The sequence below is a fragment of the Macaca nemestrina genome, chromosome 9, assembly GCF_043159975.1.
Source record: "Macaca nemestrina isolate mMacNem1 chromosome 9, mMacNem.hap1, whole genome shotgun sequence".
NCBI classification, from domain to species: Eukaryota; Metazoa; Chordata; class Mammalia; order Primates; family Cercopithecidae; genus Macaca; species Macaca nemestrina.
Genome location: NC_092133.1, coordinates 117,969,198 through 117,992,051, shown reverse-complemented (window position 1 = coordinate 117,992,051; position 22,854 = coordinate 117,969,198). Strand labels below are relative to the sequence as shown.

General features: G+C 39.8%; 1 protein-coding gene and 1 long non-coding RNA gene across 14 annotated transcripts in view; one reads left to right on the top strand and one right to left on the bottom strand.

Annotated features, from left to right (window-relative positions):
• The window catches only part of LOC105480008 (uncharacterized), a 57,789-nt gene extending 44,437 nt beyond the window's left edge, over positions 1-13,352 (bottom strand). Inside the window, exon 1 of the long non-coding RNA XR_986225.3 lies at positions 13,010-13,352. This is a non-coding gene — a long non-coding RNA (uncharacterized lncRNA). The remainder of the gene's footprint in view (positions 1-13,009) is intronic.
• LOC105480009 (myosin IIIA) overlaps positions 1-22,854 on the top strand; it is a 310,637-nt gene that overhangs the window by 29,466 nt on the left and 258,317 nt on the right. For 5 of the 13 annotated variants that reach the window (XR_986226.3, XR_011608191.1, XR_011608190.1 and 2 more), the window contains 2 exons: positions 6,910-7,051; positions 14,892-14,985. The exons of 1 other annotated variant lie outside the window; for it this stretch is intronic. The gene's annotated coding sequence lies outside the window, so the exon portion shown is untranslated. Of the gene's footprint in view, positions 1-6,909; positions 7,052-10,987; positions 11,025-13,348; positions 13,482-13,538; positions 13,677-14,066; positions 14,263-14,891; positions 14,986-22,854 lie in introns of those variants that run through there. 7 more of the 13 variants (XM_011738430.3, XM_071070345.1, XM_011738431.3 and 4 more) reach the window with 7 other exon arrangements.

Here is a 22,854-nt window from a genome sequence, read left to right as displayed (position 1 = left end):
CATTCTCTGGAGGGCCTTTAATGACTCACACATTGCAGAGAATTTCAGGTTCAGTGATAAGTAAATGGGAAGATATTTTTGGATATCTACAAAGTTTCCTACCTTTTCATGCAGAAGCAACCCTGTGCATTGAAAGACAACTGGCCGGGTGTGGTGGCTCATGCCTGTAAATCCCAGCACTTTGGGAGGCCGAGATGGCGGATCACGAGGTCAGGAGATCAAGGCCATCCTGAATAACACAGTGAAACCCCTTCTCTACTAAAAACACAAAAAATTAGCCAGGCATGGTGGCACATACCCATAGTCCCCGCTACTCAGGAGGCTGAGGTAGGAGAGTCGCTTGAACCTGGGAGGCAGAGATTGCAGTGAGCCAAGATCACGCCACTACACTCCAGCCTGGGCAACAGAGTGAGACTCTGTAAAAAAAAAAAAAAAAAAAAAGACAACCAACGCCACAACCTTAGGATGGCTATTATAAAAACAAGCAAACAAAATGTAAATCAAAAAATAACACGTATTGGTGAGAATGTAGAGCAATTGGAACACTTGTGCACTATTGGTGGGAATGTAAAGTGATGCAGCCACTATGGAAAATATTATGGTGGTTCCTCAGAATATTAAAATAGAATTACCATTTGCTCCAGCAATTCCACTCCTGGGAATATATCAAAAACGACTGAAAACAGGGACTCAAAGAGATATTGGTACACCCAGGCTCACAGCAGCATTGATCACAATAGCCAAACGGTGAAAGAAAGCAACCCGTGTGTCCACTGACAAATGAATACACACACAAAATGTGAGTTTGTATTTGAATGCACACCTAAAGTGGAATATTATTCAGCCTTAAAAAGGAAGGAAACTCTGACAAATGCAACAACACTGATGAACCTTGAGGACATTATGTTAAATGAAATAAGCCAGTCCAAAAATATATATATATATATACAGTGTGATTCCACTAATATAAGGTTAGAGCAGTCAAATTCATAGAGACAGAAAGTAGAATGGTGGTTGCCAGGGGCTTGAGGGTAGAATGGAATGGGAGTTAGTGTTTAATGAGTACAGAGTTTCAGTTTTGCAAAAGAGTTCTGTGGATGGATGGCAGTGATGGTAGCACAATATGAACGCACTTAATAACACTAAACTGTAAACTTACAAATAGTTGAGATGGTAAATTTTATGTTATACGTATTTCACCACATCTTTAAAAGACAATCAACCAATCTGGCACATCAATTTACTCCATTTCTTATCTGTCTGTAAACAAAGTATCTAAACACCAAAGTCATGTGAATAGAATGTATTATTCTAGGCAACTTTTATAATAAGGCAAGTCTTCTATACATCCCATGCTCTATAAAGTATAACTGCATAAAAATTGCTTCTCACTGCTTGGGTCCACCTCTTATAAACAGTGCTACCTTGAGTTAGTTACTTAACCCCTCTTAGCCTTACTCTAGTCATCTGTAAAATGGAAATGCGAATTTTTTTCTAGTAGGCTTTTTTGTTTTTGTTTAAGACCAGGTCTTGCTGTGTTGTCCAGGTTGGAGTGCAGTGGCACAATCCTTAGCTCACTGCAGCCTCAAATTCCTGGGCTCAATTGATCCTCCTGCCTCAGCCTCCTGACGAGCTGGGACTACAGGTGTGTGCCACCACACCCTACTACATTTTGTTTGTTTGTTTTTGTAAAGATAGGATCTATGTTCTCTATGTTGCCGAGGCTGGTCTCAAACTCTTGACCTCAAATGATTTTCTTACCTCAGCCTCCCAAAGTGCTGGCATTACAGGTATGAACCACTGCACCTAGCCTCCAGTAGGGTTCTTGTGAGGATTAAGTTAAATGATGTATGCAAAGGGCCTAGCAGACATATGGTACAGGGTTAGTGTTCAATATGCTTGTTTCTTTTTTCAGATAAACTCATCGAAATGACAATTAATTGTATCTTGACTGTCACAATAAAAACGTTTCAGAAGGGCAAATGCATATGGAAGGGACGAGGGTAGTTCCACTCTTTTTCTTGAAGATGATGAGGACATGGCAACCTTGCAGCATGCAGATGTACATTTCAGCCTCAGCTTCTCTTTGGCACCACAGGAGGCAATCGTCCTCAATATTTATCCTCCCACCTATCACCCATCCAATCTGGACTCTGCCTGGTACCAACAATGGCAAAAGCCCGTATAACAAGAAGCTAAAATTATTTGCTATGATTTGCTTTGCTGAAAGATGTCCCTGCATTTGTTTATAAGCATCATAGACCAAATGCTCAAAGGTGTAAATTTCTGTTGGGTTTGGCTGAAAAAGAAATGAGATGGTGACTCTGAAAACATGTTCTAACTTCTTTACAAAGGTGTATTTTTTTTTTACATTTACTTAACTGGTTTTCCTGCTTTTCAAAGCTATCTTGTACAGAATCTAGTGCCCCCATTACACTAATTGGCAATGTAAATATTTTAACAAACTCTGTGGGATTACTTTACCTCAGCTTTAGGTGAATGTATAATTTAATGCCACCAAGATAACTTGCATCATCCCATCACTGGATGCTTCAGCATCAAATGAATTCATTATATGGCAAAGACTTTCGCAAAATTTTGAAATCAGAAGTTAGTTTGCAATGGGGAAGACAAAGCTATGCCTTCGTTTCAGCCCCATGAACCCTCAAAAAGAAGGCAAATTGGGAGTTTTATTGCTATTTGCTTAAATCAAAGGGAACAAAATTCTTCCACGAATGCACATGTTCAGAACTCTTGACCTATTAATTAACTATTGCAATCATAGGGAAGGCTAATTGTATTGCTAATCACAAGTTCACCCTGAACCATGCTGCTCTAAAAATTCTATTTCATCATCATTAAATGACCTTTATGTAATTCCTTGATATCCTTCTTTGGTGTTGAAGGAAGTTTGCTTTGGAGTGAGATATGCAATAATTATTTTCTCCGTTGATTTCTCCCTCCTTTTTTCCTCTTCTTCCTCCTCCTGCCCCCAATGTGCAGTATTATGGAAGTTTTTGTCAAAGAAGGACTTTTTAGCAGTAATGAATTGACAAGGGAAAATGCAATTATTTTGTCAAATAGATTTTTTTCAGTAATTATATGATCCATCTTTAGTTGCTCCTATGATTCCTCATTGGAAGCGATGGATCAGGTTTGAAATCTGGGGCTGTTCTTCAGGGGTACCAGCCTGCCTTTCAGTGTTGATGAGATCAGTCATAGGAAATGTGATAGAGCTGGCTCAACCCAAGTTCCTCAGTGACAACGCTCTGTCCTGGTCTGGTAGAACTTGAGTCTGTGGCATTCCCCAGTGACAGAACCAGACCCCTTGGTGTGTTCCTGTTGAAAAGGAGCCAGGCAGTTGCTGTGTGTAGCTATTTTGCTACATTTAATCATCTACGTCAGGAAGACAAGGATTCATTTATATAATTCAGAATCTTCATTCAAGGAAAGAATATGGTTAGCAAAAAACAGTAGGTTCTCAGAAGCCATACTTGCAATTTTATTTGTATTCCCCCAGAAAACTTAATACCAGGTAATTAAAGTTAAAAATATATATTTTTAAGTGATATTGCTGGGGGAAATTTCTCCATCAGTCTTAATTTTGGCTGTCTCTGTCGGAAGAAGCACATAGTTTTAGTATGAGGATTTTCATGAAAGGGAATAATAGCTCAAAGTAGTAACTACTATTTATAGAGTCAATGAAGTGCCAAGCCCTTAAATGTAATATTGTTTACCGTCCTTAACCTTTCTGAACTTTGTTCTTCACATCTCGTTGAAGGGATTAATAATATCTACCTTGTTGAACAAATAAGAAACATCAAGGTTCCAAGAAATTAAAAGAATTATGCAAAATTCATGCACCTAGTGATTTTATGCTGGTGCAAAAGTAATTGTGGTTTTTGCCATTACTTTTAATACATTTAATAGAATGAATTGTAGTGATGACAAAGGCCACTCTCTTTCCATAGGCTATTAATTTTCTTGATTGAAATAGTTGGTATATTGGAAACACAAGGGAAAGAGTTTTGTAATAACAGCCCTGAAATTCTTCTGTGAGAAAATGATGGTAATTATAATAATGATGACACAACAGTAATAATTATAGCTAATATATAATAATTATGTATTATATGCCATGTAATGTCCTGAGCCCTTATAATGTTAATTTTATTTACTCCTCAAAATAATTCTGTGATGTAGACAGTATTAGTACTCACCATTTTCTAGAGAACTAAATCAAGGTGCAGAAACACTAAATGTTGTACTCATTGTAACATAGCTAGTAAGTAGTACAACTGAGAGGTAAAATGAGAATAAATTTAATTAAATGTGTGTAGTAAATTTTTTTAAAACGCTATCTTAAAATAAGAGTTGAGTTTTGTGATGGTTAGTTTCATGTGCCAATTTGACTGGGCTAAACGGATACCCAGGTAGCTGGTAAAACATTATTCCTGGGTGTGTTTGTGAGAATGTCTCTGGAAGAAATGAACATTGGAATCAGTAGACTGAATAAAGAGACTGCCCTCACCAATGTGGGTGGGCACTATCCAGTCTATTGAAGGTCTGCAAAGAACAAAGAGACAGAGGAAAGGTGAATTATCTCTCTTATGTTGATCTGGGACACGCATGTTCTCTTGCCCTGGGACATCGGACATCATAGCTCCTGGTTCTTGGGTCTCAGAAGTCAGGACTTATACCACGGGCTCTCCTGGTTCTCAGGTCTTTGGGCTTAGACTGAAACTATACCACCAGTTCTCCACAGCAGATGGGGAGACTTCTCAGCCTCCAAAATTGCATGATCTAATTCCTTATAACAAATCCCTTTTTATATATCTACATATATTCTATTGGTTCGGTTTCTCTGGGGAATCCTGACTAATACACATTTCATAGATGAAAAAGAAACAAAACTAAATAAACTCTATTGAAGTGTAACGACACAAAAGGAACTGCGTAACTACACTCGTTGGCTTTTGTAGTGTAGAGAGTAGTTCTGAAGTACTCTCACACATTTGCAGCACTTTTATAACCAAAGTAGTTTCATTCGATTTACCCACTTTTTCAAACTGATTCCCTGCCATACTTACCTCCTAGGGGTTTTCCACACTGGTAACATCCTGAATGTTTGTTTGCCTGGTTTTGCCTGAATATGTTCAGGATCTCCTAGAGGTTATCTGTAATATCACACTGTCAATAGGAGACAATAACCCAGTGCATTTTGGCCTGAAAATTCCTCACACCCTAGCATCTGATCATTCAAAGTTAATGGATGGTTCTGTACATACAAAAGTCATGTATAAGGTTTATAAAATACCTGTTAACTAATGGAAAACAAGAATTTTGCTCTGTATTTTCAGGTCACTTCCCTCCAAAATAGTTTTTACCTCCATCCTTTTACCAACTCTACCATACTGTGACTATATCTACCTAGGAACACCCAAATCACTACTTAATTAAATTCGCAATTCAGTCACTGAATGGTGACATTCTGCATGATGCTGATAAATTAAGAATATCCTCAAGGTTACTCTTGTATCAGAGCAGAAACCAGGGGTTGAGTGATGTTCTCTCTTCCTTCTCAAGCAACTACAGGAAAAAGGGCTCTGCTACAGAGCGAATTCCCAAATGACTTCTGGAACCCTTCAGACTGGGAGGGAGTCATTCTAGTCAGCCACCAGAGGAAATAAAACTGGCTTCTCTTCTCCACCAACATCTTGTTTATGTGTATATGAATGAAAATTGGTTAAAATGAACATCAAAGAGAGACTTTGATTTGTGGAACTCAAGAAGTAAACACTAGGAATCACAGTTTAGGAACAGAGGTAGTCTTCAGAGCAAATGTCATCAACAGGCTGAGGGTGTCACAAAGGGATGAGGTGGAGAGGGAGCCATCAAGGGGAACAATGTTAATTGTGTTATACAAGCTCAGAATCCCCATGAGGGAGCTTCCAGCTCTTAATTCCTTCCTTCTACTCCTCTTCCACTTATTACAAGCGCTTGCAACACTTTAAATTCCTAAATTCTTGAGACAGCTCTGGTCAGAAGGTAAACTTTCACACCAGCCATATTTCCACTGGCTGGAGCAAAGAGGGAGTAAGGAGGGAATCCCTGGAGATCAGGGTACTTCAGAGGAGACATTCCTCCTCCATGACACTCTGCCCCTCCCTCCGTGGTTTCAAAAGAGCCTCTGTGCTCCACAGGCTCTGTTCCCCAGCCTCACCCCACACTCTCATTCCTCTAGGGCCTAACTGTCACCTTCCCGGTGGACCCTGCCCTCCCATCCTGCTGAAAATTGCAGTCTCCACCCTTTCACCCACTATTTATCCCCTTTCCCGTTCTATTTATTTTCACATTTATCAACATCTAAAATACACTATATTTGCCGGGTGCGATGGCTCATGCCTGTAATCCCAGCACTTTGAAAGGCCAAGGCAGGAGGATCACTTGAGGTCAGGAGTTAGAGACCAGCCTGGCCAACATGGTGAAACCCCGTCTCTACTAAAAATACAAAAAAAAAAAAAAAATTAGCTGAGTGTGGTGGCGTGCACCTGTAGTCCCAGCTACTCGGGAGGCTGAGGCAGGAGAATCGCTTAAACCCAGGAGGTGGAGGTTGTAGTGAGCCGAGATTGTGCCACTGCACTCCAACCTGGGTGATAGAGCAAGACTCTGTCACAAAAAATAAATTAATTAATTAAATTAAAATAAAATGCAGTATATTTTACTTATTTGCTGATTTATTTTGTCTGCATGACTAGAACACAATTTGCCTAAAGGCAGAGATTTTTGACAATTTCTTGGGTTGTCATATTCCCTACACTTAGAATACCTGGCATACAAGAAGCTCTTGAGCCATATTTTTGAATGAACGAAATAAGAAATAACTTATTTTCTTAATTTTTTTTCTAGGTGCTGATCCTTTCCAAGCAGGATTCTACACCATTGGTATAAGGATGTCTTTGTTCCCTGCAGAAACTGAGTTGTGGTCCATGAGTATAAGCTTAACAATAGAGACTGTAGTGAATTGTATCTCTTTGTAGGACCATCACAGGTACCTTCCCAACTGAGTTTCCAGTAGCCCAAGCCCAACTACCCTGATATTGATCAGAATATGAGTGGAATGTCTGGGCAAGAGCATGTGCACAAAGAAAAACCAGGGCTCTCTTTGAGATCTTAGCTGTGCCACTACCTTGACATATGACATCAGGCAGGTGAATTAACCCCAAACGTCCTACTCCATAAAACAGGGAGTTGGAGTAAATGATGTTCAAATAACCTTTCATTCCCATGATTCCCCTAGCCTCCAATCCAATATACTCCACAAAGGAAAATGCAGGAGTATAAACATAGACTACTAGTACTGCTGTGATACAGAGGGCTTAAAAACAAATGAAAATAAGAAAAACTTACAGTAATATCAAATTTTTAAAAAACCATGCTAGCTGTAAATATTTTGAAGAAAATATGTCAAATACCTTCCTTTACTTCTTTTTACCTTTATTTTTAAAGTTTTTTTATTGTAGAGATGAGGTCTTGCTATGTTGCCCAGGCTGGTCTCAAACTCCTGGCCTCAAGGGACCTTCCTGCTCTGGCCTTCCAAAGGTGGCCCTACAGCCTGCTGGCCTGAGCCACGGCACACATCCACTTTACTTTTTAAAGAGGTTTTTTTTTTTTTTTTTTTTTTTTTTTTAATTCAGATAGGAGTCTCACTCTGTCACCAAGACTGGAGTGCAGTTGCATGATCTTGGCTCACTGCAACCTTCATCTCCCAGGCTCAAGCCATCCTCCCACCTCAGCCTCCTGAGTAGCTGGGACTACAGGCATGCACAACCGTGCCTGGATAAATTTTTGTATTTTTTGCTAGAGATGGGGTTTTGCCATGTTGCCCAGGCTGGTCTCGAACTTCTGAGCTCAAATAATTTGCCTGTCTCAGCCTCCCAAATTGCTGGGATTATCGGCTTGAGACACGACTCCTGGCCTTAAAGAGGTTTTACACCCTACTTTGTTTTCTCAATACTTGTCCCTTCTCTCTATTCCCAAAATGTGTGGATTATAAACTCATCTTATTTATGGTCTTCATTAAGTTTTCTTGGAAAACACACCTTTCAGAATGAAACTACTTTGAATCTGCAGCTTTATTTCCAGTGAAGAATCCAAACCAAATATTTACATTCTAATAACAATTATTTGAAATGTTATTGTGTCAGTCATGAGATTCAATGGAAATATCTGATAATAAATGAATTTAGGTCCAGGTAAGAAATAAATAACAACAACAACAAAAAATTAACTATACAGCAAATGAGACCTATTCTTCCATTCTATTCATTTTAGCACTGCCTGAAATGTACAGATCAGTAGGAAAATAGTCTATGAAGTAGGTGCTGTATGAAACAGTTGGCATGCACTTTACAAAAGTGCACATTTCAGTCAAATTATATGTGAAATTATACACTTCCTCCCTCCCACACAGTAACATAATGGCAAAACAATGACGAAAGTTCAAAATTAATAGAGAAACATCAAGTAGAGGCCACCGATAAGATCTTAAAATGTGGAATATTTTACTAACAACTATGTGAGTCAAATCTTGAACTCCTGCCTGAATAGATATAAGATGATCATTTTGATGTACTCGAATGAGTAGTATGGATATGTGGATATTTTGAGGTCCTCATAGCTGCAAAACTGACAATGAAGGCACAACCAGCCAAAAGTGCCCAAAATAATAATCAAGAAAACATCAGAACCATGTGTTCTAAAAAGTTAATAATGTAGATGGTCAGATGATTTAGATAAGTTTAGTAGTGAAAGAATGTGTAGGTTTTAACTGAATATCACTTATATTGGTAATCTCCCATCTTAGAGTATCAGCACATACAGAAAGCAATTTTCCAAACATTTTATAGTTATATATGTCAAAGACGGGATTCAAATTCAATGCCTAGAACAGTTGCAGCACCTAGAAGCACCCAGTAAATATTAATTGAGTAATGAATAAGAAATGGAGGGATGGATTCCTTAAAAGTGGTCTACTACATCCATCATGCTAACTCTGGCAAATGCATTTTCCTATGAAAAGAACAGTCAAGTATATCACAACTAAGATGATAGTGGTTCAGTAAGCATAAAAGGGAGTGGGAATTCAGTGTGGATACAGAGAAGAAAGAAAGGTCCTAAGAAAGTCCCTAGGACACAGGAAGGCTGAAGCCCATTCTTGGCCCATCACTGGGAAGCGAGTTCCAGCGTGTTTAGAACATTTGAAGCATCATGTTTTCATCCTTGATAGCTCTGTGAGAATCAAACTCTAATTTGAGCATTTACAGAGGTGGTAACTTTTGGAATTTATTGTGATAAAGAGGTGATTACTAAGATAGTGGCCTTTGAGAAATCATTGATTCCTCACTTCAGCTTCCTTATTAGTAAATAGAGATACCCACCTTACAGGTATTTCCATTAAAGAGGGACATTGTGCATACACAATTAAATAATGCACTAAAAGAAAGTTTGCACTTTTAAAAGAGAGAACTTTTAGACCTACAGGCGATTTACTTTGTTTTCTTGCCTGAGAGGGTCACCACCCAGGCGTAATTATAAATGCATGGAGTCTTCCTACAAGGGGTGTGAGTAATACATGCAATGATTTGACTTATTATAAAGTGGAGAGGGCAAAGCAGTAGAAAAATCAGGAAACATCTGGAATACTCTAGGATGGTGAAGGGCTAAATTAAGGCAATATCAGCAGAATAGACAGATAAGGCTAAATTTGAGAACTAATTTGATTGGGCTGCAATTCATGCACAAATATCACAAGGTAGGGTTTCTGAAGCTCAGAAAGCAGGAATGAGCAATCTTTCTTCCATTAATTGGTCTTCCAGATTACTGGGTCACTTGTGCTGGGCTCACTGATGAGATGCCATTAGCCTACAAGGTGGAGGTTTGCTCCTGGCAAGTGCATTCATTTCTCTCTCTCTCTCTCTCTCTCTGTCTCTGTCTCTCTCTCTCTCTTTTTTTTTTTTTTTTTTTTGAGATGGAGTCTCGCTTTGTCATCCAGTGCAGAAGCGCGATCTCCGCTCACTGAGATTGCTCCACCTCCCCAGCCTCCTGAGTAGCTGGGATTACAGGCATGAGCCACCTTGCTCGGCCCAGTTCCGCTTTCTCTGAGCCTTTTTGCCAAGAACTAGATGGCTGGGTTAAAACTGGAATGAGGCTGGACTGTGGCATGCACCTGTAGTCCCAGCTACTCAGGAGATTGAGATGGGAGGATCTCTTGCACCCAGGAGTTTGAGATCAGCCTGAGCAGCATAAGGGAAAAAAAGTTGATATTGCCAGGTGTAAGATGAACAGGACACCATGCTTCTTCCGAGGGCAGGCTATGCTGTGAAATGTCAACAACAGTCCCCTTTTTTGAGTGACTACTTCTTTCTAACTCATTGGAAAATCTTGCTTCCTATGCTCATAGACTACCAGAAAATTTGATTTTTGAAATTATGTCACTAAGAATGAAATCTCCCAAAATTGCTTGTAGGATCTAACTCACTTTGACAACAGAGACATGGCCCCGATTTACAACTCAAGTACAGAGCTTCAGATAAGGAGTTTCCTAAGACAGCATTCCACATTTATCCAAGGAAACAGAACCCTTGGTCACAGCCCAAACCTCATGTTGATCCCTTACTCCCAGCTCTGCTTTGCTTTGAGCCTATCAAAACTCCACTTCATGGTTCCTCTAGTGTGTAGTTATCTCCACTGTAACATTGGGTCAGTGAACTTGACTTTGTGGGACTGTAGGTTTTGTCCTTGATGGTCTTAGGTTGGTTGGATTGGACACACTATTCTATTCCGTGTTAATGTCATTCTTTTCATTATTATAGCATAATCACATGTTTCTTTTTCCATTGTCTTATCTATCAAAAGGTTCTTGGGGTGGGAGGCAGTGGCTCACGCCAGTAATCCCAGCACTTTGGGAGGCCAAGGTGGGTGGATCCCAAGATCAGGAGATCGAGACCATCTTGCCCAACATGGTAAAACCCTGTCTCTACTAAAAATACAAAAATTAGCAGGGCATGGTGTTGGGCGCCTGTAGTCCCAGCTACTCGGGAGGCTGAGGCAGGAGAATTAATTGAACCTGGGCCAATGCTACTGCACTCCAGACTGGCAACAGAGTGAGACTCCATCTCAAAGAAAAAAAAAAAAAGGTTTTCAATGTTTTGGTCTTAAAACCCTCCTTTATTTACACTCTCAAAAAGTTTTGAGGACTCCAAAGAACTTTTATGTTATAGCAATCAAAACTGAGAAATTTTAAAAATATATTTCACTAGTAAGCTCATTACATGTTAACATGAATAGCATATTTTTAAATGAAAAATACCTGTATTTTCCAAAACCAAAAAAGTTTAATGGTAAGAGTGGCATTATTTTATATTCTTGCACATTTCTTTAATGTCTGGCATAATAGAAGACGTTATCAGTTTCTGCATTCAATCTGTGTGATATCACATATTATAGAGCCACTGGAAAACTTCATCATAAATTCATTTTAAAAGTGGTAGATAAAAAGGAGTGGAAAAAAGTCTTATTGCTATTATTAAAGCAATTTTGATCCTGTGAACCTCCTGAAATGGTTTCAGAGACCGCCCTCGACCCCCAACAAATTTCCCCTAGACCACACTCTGAGAGCCACTGGACTTAGCTCTTCTAGCTTCTGTAGTTTTCATATGAATTCTAGAATATATTTGTCTCTTAATTTGGGAGGTAGTAATTATGTGTTTAACATCTTGTCTTCTCACTTAGGATTCCTATGTCTTTCCAGTTATAAGCAGTCTCTCAGGAATCCTGCATTTTTAAAATTTTCCCACTTTTCTCCTATATTTCTCATTTTTTATCATTCTTAGTTATTTCGTGTTCTTTCACGTTTCTGTTGTGAAAGGGATCTATTTTTCTATTGTATTTTAATTGGGTATTGTTTATCTCTGTTGTGATGGTGACTTTATTTTGTATGTGAGCACTCAGTTGCTTTGTTTAATTCTTAAAATCTCCCAGGTATGTCCAAATGGCCATAATTATGTTGAATAATATATGTGCTGTGATCCGTTTTCTGATGAAATAACTTCTTGAAAATTTGAAGCTGTTCATATATGTTAGGCTATTGATTCAATATCATCCCTATTAAAAATCCACTGTTCAATTTCTAAATTTCCTTTTTGAGACGGAGTCTCGCTCTGTCTCCCAGACTGGAGTGCAGTGGTGTAATCTCGGCTCACTGCAAGCTCCACCTCCCGGGTTCACCCCATTCTCCTGCCTCAGCCTCCCAAGTAGCTGGGACTACAGGGGCCTGCCACCATGCCCAGCGAATTTTTTGTATTTTTTAGTACAGACGGGGTTTTACTGTGTTAGCCAGGATGGTCTCGATCTCTTGACCTCGTGATCCGCCCGCCTCCGCCTCCCAAAGTGCTGGGATTACAGGCGTGAGCCACTGCGCCCGGCCCAATTTCTAAATTTTAAAGCTACTTTAAGAGGAAGGGTCTTGAATATACTGAATGACCTTTTGAAATAGATTTTTTAAATCACATTTTTTTCCTAAGATACACATTGATTAGGATTAGATGATCTCTCTTTGGTCTCTTCTGTAATTCTCATTTAGATAACATGAAAGATAGACCCATTGAGATAATTAACAGAATCAAAGGATGTTTTGGTTGTAGTTCTCACCTGTTGAATGGATGAAGGTATAGCAATACTCAAAAAGTCCCTAGAGACTGTTCAAGAGAATCTGGCCATCAGGGTCCCCCCAAGTGAGCCCTGTGTGACAGGAGATCACAGATGGTCTGGAAAGGATGGCAAAGGACCAGGTAGAGTGTTGGTGACTAACGGGCTGCCTCCTGAGGGCAGAAGTTCCTGCCTTTGACTTCAGCCCCAGCCCTAACCTCCTTATCGGTCTGCAAAACGGAACTGGACCCTGGGAGCGATCTCATTAGCCACTATCCCTCTTGGACCTGAAACCCATTACCTTCTCCGGGTCCGGGCCCCTCGCAGTGTGGGGAAGTTCCTGGGAGGAAGATACCACAAGGGGCCGGGAGCAGAATTTGCTCCAGGCACTGGGCCAGTCCGTGAGGGCTCCTGGATCCGGGGTCCCCACTCCCTTCTCGCCGGGCTCTGGGCCAAGAAGGCGCGGCCGGAGTCCCGGGAAGCCCCTCGGCAGCCAGCCAAGGGCCCTCTGAGGATCTGGATGGCGCGGATGGCGCGGCCCCACCTGCGGGCGGTGGAGAGCGCGGCGAGAGGAAAAGTATTCCCCGCGAGCCGGGATAAGGGGCGCCCTCGGTCCGGCAGGCCCGGGTCAGATCCTCCCGCCGACCTTCGGCCCGCCCCCTGCAGGCGGCCCAGTTACTCCCCGGCTCGGCTGCCCCTGCCCGGCCCTAGAGGGAGCGCCCGTAGCCAGCGCCCGGAGAAAGAAGTAAGGAGGCGCGCGGCTTTCCGCCCAGGTACGGGTCGGAGCGCCGGGGACTGGCGTGGGGCGGCGGCGGGTTGCTGGGTTAGCGCGGCGCTGGAGGCGGCCCCGCTTCCTTGGACCCCGGGGCTTGAGGGGCCGGCCCGGGGCTCCCTGAGCGCGAGGCCGCCGCCACCGCCCGCTCACCCAGGTCAGACCCGGAGGACCTGTGTGTATGTCGGGGTCTGGGGTGAGAGAAGGGACTCGAGGGGAAAAGTGGAGCGGGAAACAGAGAAGGGGAACGTGAGGCTTGAACTGGATGGGAGAGCTCGAGCGGAGAAGGAGAGGGATGAATTTGAGGGGGAAACGGGGGCGGGGGGTGAACTCGAGGGGGAGCCAGGAGGAGGGAACGGGAAGGGTGAACGTGAGGGGTGGACTTGAGGGAAGATCTCGTGGGTGAACCCGAGGAGGGAACGCAAGGGGATAGTGAGGGGGGATCTCGAGGAGGGAACGTGAGGAATGAACTTGAGGAGGGAACGGGAGGGGTGAACGTGATGGGGAAACAGGAGGAGGGAACGGGAAGGGTGGCGTGAGGGGTGAAGGAAGATCTTGAGGTGTGAACTTGGGAAAGAAACGTAAGGGGAGAACCTCGAAGAGTAACGAGGGGCGAGAACTGAGGGGGACTTCAGGGGGACTGGAGGGAGGAGGCGCCGGGTCTGGCGGGGTCGCCTCGGAGACCTGTGGCGCTCGCGGGCTTGGCGGCGCCGCCCACAGGTGGCGCTGGGTGGCCCGTCCCTGAGGGAACTGCGTTCTGGGTGATTTCTCGGAACAAGCAGGTGGGTGGAGCTGGGGTCCCTGCAACCCCAAATGCGTCTGTAAAGGAGTTTTCCTTTTAAGGAGAAAGAGCAGACAAGAAAAGTATGATCATTATTGAGAAATAGAGAAACCTACCAGAAGAAGGATGTCCTTTCAGCTCTGCTCACCAACAGCTCTGTTCTGTTCTCCAAGTAGTTGCTAATTCGCACCTTGCTCCTATCCCCCTTCCAGAAAAAATTTTTCATTATTATCGTTAGAATGGAAATTGGCCATAAGCCTTGAAATAACTGTTGTAATGCCACTGAACCCTATACACTAAGCGTTTTTGAAAACTCAAAGAATCTTCATGGATTTTCTGGTTGTTTCTGGTTTTCTTGGTGAATTAACTAATTGTACAGGTGCACTTAAGGCCTCTTAAGCATTTTTATAATTCACACGGATCTGGTAGCCGGAGAGTTGTTTAATGCCAGCACATGAAATGAGGGGCTCTGAATTCCTTGTTCATTGTGTAGAAGTGCGCAAAGTTAGTTACTGAGGAATAAACTATTTGTCTTGCCCTTCTACCTAGAAGTTTCTAAGTTCAACTTCTGGTTATTTCCCCCAGATCCTGAATGTTTACTCCCATAAAGCCATGATCTTTTTGTTTTAGGTTACAGGCCCAGGGCCCCGGTGCAGCCTGGACACAGTATTCAAGGTCTTGGCGTGTGAGCATTATTATGCCTTATTTTCAAGCTTTGTTAACGGTAGGTGATAAAATTGCGAAGTGTTCTGGATTTGCCAGAGCCTAAGTGCCAAGTTTTGATAGCTAAATGGGGGTGCATGTTATTCTTGCCATATTGATTTTTATTACATTATAAAAGATAATTATTTCAAAATGGGAAAACTTACAGATGCATAAGCTTTCAAAGATAACATGGGCTTTGTGAATATATTGATGGGATGTCTAGCATGTGAACAATTACATTCATTTGTCTTAGTCCTTTAAAATTATTATCTGGGGACGAAAATGCAAACTAAAAGATTGAATTTGGTAACCTTTAATATCAACTTAGTATATGTGTGTATATATACATATAGTACAATTTGGTCGTGTCACATAATTTGATAGCATCATCTTGTCCTTTTTCGACTGCATCTTTACATGCTAAATTTTTGCATTTATTCTTTGAAAAATAATTTTCTCTGTCAAATCCAAAATATTTGAAGGTCCATTATTTGCTACAAGTGGTTTTGATAAATATTTGGAGGCTGAAATACCCTTTAGAACGTATAGTTCTTTTATATAAATCATATAAAGTTTGTAAAATGTTTATTATGTAAATAATTTCTGCAGTGTTATTTCCAACTGCGTTTTCTTTTTCTTTTTACAGACAAGGATCCTTTCATTAGTTTTGTCTGGGAATTGATAATTTGAATGATTGTACCTAACAAACAAACTCCCTTCCCCTAGTAATAGGAAACAAACTCAGTTATTCATCAGAGGGTAAATAGAAGATTTCTGATAAGCTTTCAAATTGATTCACAGATGATCGCTTACTACTTTGGTGACACATAGGGAGTTAGGAACCTCAAGTTGGGAAGCACTACTCTTTTGAACTAAAATAATCTGTCATTGGACACTTAATTTCTACGATGAACTTAAACATTATGACCTTAAAAGCTTTCTAATCTTTAGTTTTCTTTTCTGAAAATATGGGTTACAGTAATGCTTTTCTAAAGGGCTTCTCCTGAGAATTAAATGACATACTGCATGTAAAACTTTAAGCACAGTAGGTACCTGGAATATGGTACGCAGTTAAAAAAAAGAAATCTAGTCACTGTTAATATCCGTTTTTCCTAATATCTGAGGGTGATTAGACACTGTGGATATGTTTATATTTATAGGTCATTTCTTGATAAAAAATGCAGAACCTCACATAAAAAGTAGTATGCTGATGGTTTCAAGCCTGAATTTGGCCTTCAAAAGTGTTTCTTTGGGTCAGCTCAGTACTTTAAAATAATTGATTTACTTACCAATATTTTCAAATTACTTAATTTTGTGTAAGTTCCTGGAGTCCTGGCTTCTCCTGAAAAAATGGAGGACCAGGCAAGACAACTCTTGCAACTTGTTCATAGCAGAAGCCAGGAGGAGTTGCCCACTTTGGATGGAGTATACATTCTCCACTTTGCCACATTGCTGTCATCCTCTGCCTTTATTTCATCAAGACCTGCTTCACTCATGTATTTCACCTCCCTCACCCCTGCAGACATTTGACTTTGTGACTTCTGACTCTGGAAATATCCGTTACTAACTTGAACAGTTCGTTGTGTGGCTCACACAATAACTTAACCGTCATCCTTTGAAAAGGAGAATAATCCTATATTGCAACTTACAAAGCAGTTTCTCATAAAACTCAGGTGATACTTATATCAACTCTGAGAATTTGTTCAGACATGCATTATTATCCCATTTTACAGCTGTGGACATTGACTTACACGTTTATACTAAAACTTAATGATCTGGTGACTTAAAGTTTTTGGGGGGCTCACCTTTTAAAGATAGAGATTTTTTTAAAGGAAATTATAGCCTTTCTTTTGGTTCTAGCATTTATTTTAAGCAAGTACTTTAATCCCCATAACTATCAAGGGAGAAAATGAATGGTGGAGAACTGAATACATGTACAAAAGTATATAAGTAGATTTTGTATTTTCCTCTCTGCAAAACATTTTAAAGCAAATTGAAGGGAACAAAACATTGGTTATGACTCATTCAAAACAGAGCATACATATAACTGGACAAGGTCTGTTTTAAACTATACTTTACTGTTGTTGGAAAGCTGGAAAGAATGTGTGTCCGGTTCATCTGGTCTGTAATTAAGCTAGACCAGATTTCTGTGACCAGTTAAGCTAGACCAATTCCTGTGTTTTAGTGTTCTGTAAGAAAAGAGACACCTGAAATTTGTTTGGTGATTCAGACTGGTGTTTTACATGGCAAATTTAGTTTTTTGTAGGTTTCTTTGAACCAGGAGGGCTTTGTTTTATTATTTTCATGATCATCCCAGGAGAATAATCTATAGAATAAATTAAAATCAGGGATATTGCATTTACAGGTGTAGTAACTGTGTATGGTCCTGCTGATGTGTGACTATGTATGAGAGAAGTTCAAACCAGTCTGATAGAGGCTGAGGGAAAGCATCTAGGCAAAGACAACAGCAGGTCCTGGGACAGAAAAGGGTTTAACAATGTTCTAAGTCCCATCAGAAGGCAATTGAGGCAGAAGTCACTGAGAGTGGTGAGAACACGGGAAAGTCAGAAATGGCCAGATCATTCAGGGTCTGGAGAACTTGGTAAAGAATGTGGATTTTGAGGGATTTTTAGCAGGAAAATCAGATGATCTGATTTCTATGTTGACATCATCCTGGCTACTCTGTGGAAAGAGACAAAATTCTATAGCTGGCCAGCTGAAACTCCAGTGTGTTTCTTCCATCATAGGCAGGAACTTCTTTTGAATCTGATGTAATCCTTATGTGATGCAGTGTAAGCAGCTTGATAGAAGTGGGTCCATAAAGGGAAGGATCTGTGAATAATATTCTACAGAATATACATGATGAATGTTTATAAAAGTGAAACTCGTGATATTCAAATATTGCTTGGTTTTGAGTAAAGCCATATGCTGCCTTCTTATCATGTTCTATATCAATGAGGCAACTTGTATTTTCATTAAAAAATGATGCCTCTATGTATTTTGGAAAGTTAATGATTAAATTTATTGATATTTGCATTATATTAGAAAAGAAAATGTGCCTATGTTCACTTATGAAGCAGTTATTACTAAGGTGGGTTTCTAACCTCTTCTACCAATGGATTTGGTCATTACATGTGAAGTATTATGAGATACAGAGCTTGGAGAGAATGGTTTTTGTTTAACTTATGTACTCTCCTTAGAGGTTATATGAGTAAAGAATTAAGTGTTTGGAGTTCAAATATGAAGGCCCATGAATGCAATCATTTCAAGAAAAATAGCTTTTATTTTTCTATTTTTTTCCTTCTGTAATATTTCTAGGAAATTGTCCATCCAATCTGTTTTTAGATTTATTAATATAAAATTATCTTTTTAGTCTCTGCTCTAATTTGTTAGTCTTTTCGTACTTAATGTTACACATCTGTACCTTCTTTCTTGCTTGTTTTTTCTTGATCAATCTTGACAAGGATCTCCCTATTTTAAAAAATCACCTTTAAAGAACTATTATATTTATGAATCCCCTAGTCTGTCTTTCTCTTTTCCTGTAATGTTTTTCTTTAATTTATACCCTTCTTCTCTCCCCTTTTTCTACTTTCATTGGTTTTATATAATTTTAGCTTTTCTTCCTTTCTAATGTGAAATTTGAGGCTATATATTTTCCTCTGTGCACTGCTTTAGTTGCTGGTCGTACATTTTGATGAGTAGAATTTTCATTATTATTCAGTTCTAAGTCTATTTTAAAATGTTCATTATGTTTCCTTTTTGACTGTTTAGTGCCTTTTTAAGGTATGCAATTGTATAGTGTTTTTTAACAACGTAGTTTGTAGTAGTTAATTTCTTAATTGCATTGCAATCATATGTGCTTAGAGAGTGTATCTATTCTTTTTTGTATGTAGGATTTCATATGTATTCTGGCATATCCATTAAATATTCCTTGTTAATTATGTTGTTTAAATTTTATTTATCCTTACAAACACTTTTTTTGTTCAATCAAAAAATTACAGAGAACGTGTGTTAAAATCTCCTTAGGCCGGGCGCGGTGGCTCACGCCTGTAATCCCAGCACTTTGGGAGGCCGAGGCGGGCGGATCACAAGGTCAGGAGATCGAGACCACGGTGAAACCCCGTCTCTACTAAAAATACAAAAAATTAGCCGGGCGTGGTTGTGGGCGCCTGTAGTCCCAGCTACTCGGGAGGCTGAGGCAGGAGAATGGCGTGAACCCGGGAGGCGGAGCTTGCAGTGAGCCGAGATCGCGCCTCTGCACTCCAGCCGTCTCAAAAAAAAAAAAAAAAAAAAAACTGTGAATTTATTTCTTTATTTCTTTCAGCTTTTATTTGACATGTTTTGGGGTTCTGTTTTGAGTTTTTGTATTTTCTTGATGAATTCAGTCTTTGATGACTATGTAGTGGCCATCCTGCCTCTAATAAATATTTTTACTTTAAAATATATTTTGTCTGTTATTGAGCTAGCCACATCACTTTCTTTTATCGAGGATTACATGGTACCATATCGTACTTCCATTCTTTTCTCTCTATTTAGGTTTTAGGTGGATGTCTTTCAAACAGCCCATAGCTACCAATTTCTTTCTTTTCATTGGTGAGTATAGTCCAGTTACAATTATTGTGGTTACTGGTGTATTATAATGATTTCCACATGTTATTTTGTGCTTTCTATTTCTACTGCTTTTTCTTTATTTTATGTTTCCTTTATTCTCCTTTCCTGAATTTTTTAATTGAATGGCTTTTGTAAAGTCAGGTTTTTTTCCCTTTCATATTTTGGAGACTATACACGGTAATTTGAGATTCTACTATTACAAGTATTTGACATATATATTTTTCTTTTAAAGTCTGAAGTTATTTCTAACTGCTTCCTGAACTATAGAGGAACTTAGAACATTTTAAATCCTATCACGTTTCCACTTTTGATTATTACTGTTCAGCCTTGTCCAACATAGCCCATTATTGTATCCTACAATTAGTGTTAGTTTAGATACAACATAAAGTTTCTTTGCTGTTTTCGGTAATTTAGACCTTTCTTGCAGGATCATTGTCATTTTTGAAGCATATCCTTTAGAAGTGCTCTTTCTCAGGGGTCAGTGGTGTTAAACTTTTTTTTTTTTTTTCTGAAAAATACCTTTATTTTGCCTTTCATCTTGAAAGATAATTTTATGGGTACTTTTGTTAATTTCAGATTAGCAATTATTTTCTTTCAGTGTTTTGAATATATTATGCTACTGTCTTCTTTTGAAAAATCAGCAATCATTCCAATTATTTTCCTCTGTATGTAATAACTCTTTTCTATCCGGTTGACTTTAAGAGCTTCTTATTGTCTTTGTTGCTGTATAGTTTCATTGTGGTGTATATAAGTGTGAATTTCTTTTTATTTATCTTATTCGAATTTTCCTGAATTGGAGTGTTCATAACTTTCATCTATTTTGGAACCCTCTCAGTCATTATTGGTTGCCTTTTCTCCATTCTCTTATTTTCTCCTCAAATTCTGATTAGATTTGTATTAGGCTGAATCAGTCAAGAAAACAGAGTTAATGCCATATAGTTCAACAGAAAGAATTTAATATGGAGAATTAGTGACAAATGTTTGTCACATCTGAAAGCCAAATAGGGGATAGTGAGGCAATTTAAAAGTTAACAGTGGAAGGCTGGGCGCGGTGGCTCAAGCCTGTAATCCCAGCACTTTGGGAGGCCGAGACGGGCGGATCACGAGGTCAGGAGATCGAGACCATCCTGGCTAACACGGTGAAACCCCGTCTCTACTAAAAAATACAAAAAAACTAGCCGGGCGAGGTGGCGGGCGCCTGTAGTCCCAGCTACTCAGGAGGCTGAGGCAGGAGAATGGCATGAACCCAGGAGGCGGAGCTTGCAGTGAGCTGAGATCCGGCCACTGCATTCCAGCCTGGGTGACAGAGCAAGACTCCGTCTCAAAAAAAAAAAAAGTTAACAGTGGCAAAAAACTGTTGTCACTTCCCAGGCTGCAGGAGGTAGTCTTAGCAGAACCCAGAATCCGAGGCTATCTAGAACCCCGGCGGTTTCTGTCCTACAGGAACAGCGACCATAGAGAGCCACAGCAACTGATGGAGACATCACCATAGAAAGCAAAGAAGGCAGAGGAAAAATATTTTGATTTCTCCCTTCTCGCTACTTGGGACTCACTGGCAGAATTTCTCAGGGCAGGAAGCCAGTTGGACAAGGAGTGTAGGAAATATGGTTTTGAGATGTCACTCCCCAAGATTCAGGAGATGGATGATTATGCATGGATGTGAGAGCAGCCTGACCATCCCATTCTCCTCTCCATATCTTTTAACCTGGTTTTCACATTTTTTCTATGATTTTGACCCCCTGCATTACATTCTCGGTAATTATATTGCTGTGGTAAAAGATACATTACATAAAATTTTCCTTTCAAACTATTTTTAAATGTGCAGTTCCGTGGCATTAAGTACAGTCACATTGTTGCCCAACCATTAACACCATCCATCTCCAGAAATTTTTTATTTTCCCAAACTGAAACTCTGCATTCAACAATAGTTCCTGTTCTCTCTTCCCTCAGCTGCTAGCAACCACAATTCTACTTTTTGTCTTTGAATTTGACTATTCTAGACACCTCATATGAGTGGAATCGTATATTTCCCTTTGCGACTGGCTTACGTTGCTCAACATAAGGTCTTCTAGGCTCATCCATCTCATCCATGTTGTATTATGTGTCAAGTTTCCTTCCTTTTTAAGGCTGAATAATATTTCTTTTCTTTTTTCTTTCTTTCTTTCTTTTTTATTTTTTTTAGACAGAGTCTCTCTCCGTCGTACAGGCTGTAATGCAGTGGCACGATCTCAGCTCACTGCCACCTCTGCCTCCTGGGTTCAAGTGATGCCTCTGCCTCACCTCCCAAGTACCTGGGACTACAGGCATGTGCCATCACACCTGGCTGATTTTTATATTTTTATTAGAGATGGGGTTTCACCATGTTGGCCAGGTTGGTCTTGAACTCCTGACCTCAAGTGATCCGCCTGCCTTGGCCTCCCAAAGTGCTGGGATTACAGGCATGAGCCACCGCGTCCAGCCAAATAATATTTCATTTGTAGGTGTATACAGCATTTTGTTATCCATCTGTCAGTGGACATGTAGGTTGTTTCTGTCTTTGGCTATTGTGAATAATACTAACATTAACATGGGTGTACAAATATCTCTTTAAGCCTTTGATTGAGTTCTTTGGCTTATATTCAAGAGATGAAATTTTTATCCTATGGTAAGTCTATATTTATTTTTGTGAAGAATTGCCATACTATTTTCCACAGCAGCTGCAATATATTCCTGCTAGCAATGCACAAGAGTTCCAATTTCTCTACAACATTAACAACACTGAAATCTCTTTCTGGGTTTCTTTTTTCTAAATAATAACTTATAATGAGCATGAAGTGGTATCTCATTGTGACTTTTTTATTTGCGTTTTCCTAATTATTAGGATGTTGTACATCATTTCATATGCTCATTGACCATTTGTATATATTATTTGGAGAAACTTCTAATCAAATCCTTTGCTCATTTTTTAATTGGGTAGGTTTTTTTTTGAGTGGTGGGAGTTATTTATATATTCTGTATGTTAACCCTTTATCAAATATATGATTTGCAAATGTTTTTTCTCATTGTGAAGATTGTCTTTTCACTCTGTTGTTGATGTTTTGTACATCCCTTGATATCCAAAAGTTGTGGTTCTTACCAAGTCCAATTTATGTATTTTTTCTCTTCTACTTGTGCTTTTGGTGTCATAGCCAAGAAATCATTGCCAAATTCATTTTCATGAAGCTTTTCCCATATGTTTTCTTCTAAGTGTTTTATTATTTTAGCTCTTATGTTTGAGTCTTTGATCTATTTTGAGTTA